Raw genomic sequence first — 2,523 nt, 5'->3', positions numbered from 1 at the left:
TATATATATATATATATATATATGCATGCATGCTATTTATATACGTATGTGTTTATGGATAGATAATCTGTATATATACATAAATACATACACACTCACACACACATAGACACAGACATACATACATACATACATACATGCATACATACATACATACATACATACATACATACAAACGTACGTACGTACATATGTGTGTATGTAAGCATATTTATTTTGTGCTATTTATTTTGCTTCAGTTATTTTGTTTTAAAATTATGTTGTTTCCATTCTTGTTATTGTTCCTGATGATGTGATGGATATTGGTTTTGTTTCTGTTTTTATTGTTATTATTGTTGCTGTTGCTGTTCTTGTCTTCTACACAATCCTTCGCATCGCATTTGTAATACGATTTGAAATGTCAATACATTATTTAGCTTGGATCAACGTAGAGAGACATGTTGGCATCATTAGCTTCTTAGACGCGTCTTTCCACTCCACTTAGTTGTTATCTCACTCACACAACCCCCAAAACACACACGCACATGCGCGCACACTCACATGCACACACACACACCCGCACAAAAACACACGCATGAATAAGAAACATGAATATGCAACATACACGCACACACCATATAACCATAATATACACACGCTGAATTCAGATGCTGCCAATACTAACACACACGCACACACACACACACACGTACACACACACTCACATATACACGCATATATACGCATACATACACAGAAGAACATATATGGAGATGCACAGATGCAAACATGTCACACGACTCAAATACGATCGTACATAGTTAGGGTCGGCTACTCCATACATTCAAGTAGCTCTCATACACATATAAGACAAGTAAAAGCACGCAAACGTGTACATACATACGCACATACATACATACATTCATATATACATACATGTAGGCATACATACATACATACATACATACATACATACATACATACATACAAACATACATGGTCGTCAAATGCGTTTCTGAAAACTATGAAATACCGTAACATGAAGTGTACTTCCCATTGACATGCATGTTTATTGTATTATAGAAGACAATAGAAACTGAGAAAGCAGTGTTTTTATAATGCAGGTTTACCGCTATATTCCGCAGTGTTTCTGTAACGCGAGTATACCATTATACTCCAGTATATACGTGCAGGTGCACACATATTCATACTCATAATATAAACCGAAGGCGACGAGCTGGCAGAATCGTTAGCAACGCCGGGCGAAATGCTTAGCGTATTTCATCTACCGCTACGTTCTGAGTTCAAATTCCGCCGAGGTCAACTTTGCCTTTCATATATAATCGACTTAATCCCTTTGTCTGTCCTTGTTTGTCCCCTCTATGTTTAGCCCCCTGTGTACAATAAAGAAATAAATATAAACCGAAGAAATAAAAATGCAGCTTGTCACTTAAAGGCCTTCGACTTAATTAGGATACAAGATCTAAGAAGATTTTTACTTTTTTAACATCATTCGTGTAATACTTCAGAGAAAAGCGTTGTCTGGGTACGAAGTGTAATAAGAGAGTATATAAATGGCAAGGGACCAAGAAGTTATGAAATGAACTCCATCGGTTTACACCTGTTTCTGTTGTAAGATACAATGCTCTCATAGTTAAGTGCTTGTATATCGCCTTATAACTTCGTCGGAGTTTCCAACATATATATATAATTTAAATACAGTGTACATTTAAACACATCAGAGAGATGTCCATAATAGGACATCTAACCCGCTAGAAGGAGCAGTCAAAACTCCAAACCACAATTAGGGATAATTTCGAAAGGGAATGAAAAATAAAAACATTTACCATCTATTTTCCGTATTATGTCTTATTATAGACATCTCTCTGTTGTGTTTAAATGTACACTGTATTTAAATGAATAATATATAGTCTATTGACTAGTTTTTTCTTCTCGCTAGACCACTGGTAGCAAATAGAATTTCAAAATTTTTTTTTTTTGCTACCCAGAGAGTTATTAATATATATATATGGAATACAGATTACAGAATAAAGAATAAAAAAGCAATTATTTAAAATCTTGTCTCGACAGCTGTTTCAAGAGCACCAAAACTTATGCCGTGGCTATATCTATATGTGATATGCGCATAGGGTCATTGGTGTATGTAACACTATAAGTTCCAATGAAATTGTTAAACTACGTTAGGTGACACTCCTCAATAGAAGGGTGGCAAGACTATACATAATACCTTTTGTTTTCTTTAGTTTCTAATCTGTATGTTGTTTTCCATGTAAATGCATGCGTTCAGCCTACGTGTGTTCATCTGTCTACTTCTGTCCCTCCCTCGCTCTCTCTCTTTCTCTCTCTCTCTCCGTGAGTGTGTGCGTGTGTGTATGTCTGCATATAAGTGTGTGTGCGCATGTATATGTATGCATATATATATATATGTGTGTGTATGTATATATATATATATATATATATATATATATATATATGTATGTGTATATAAAATATATATATGTATATATATATATATATATATAT

The sequence above is a fragment of the Octopus bimaculoides genome, chromosome 5, assembly GCF_001194135.2.
Source record: "Octopus bimaculoides isolate UCB-OBI-ISO-001 chromosome 5, ASM119413v2, whole genome shotgun sequence".
NCBI classification, from domain to species: domain Eukaryota; kingdom Metazoa; phylum Mollusca; class Cephalopoda; order Octopoda; family Octopodidae; genus Octopus; species Octopus bimaculoides.
Note: the sequence above shows the minus strand (reverse complement) of the source record.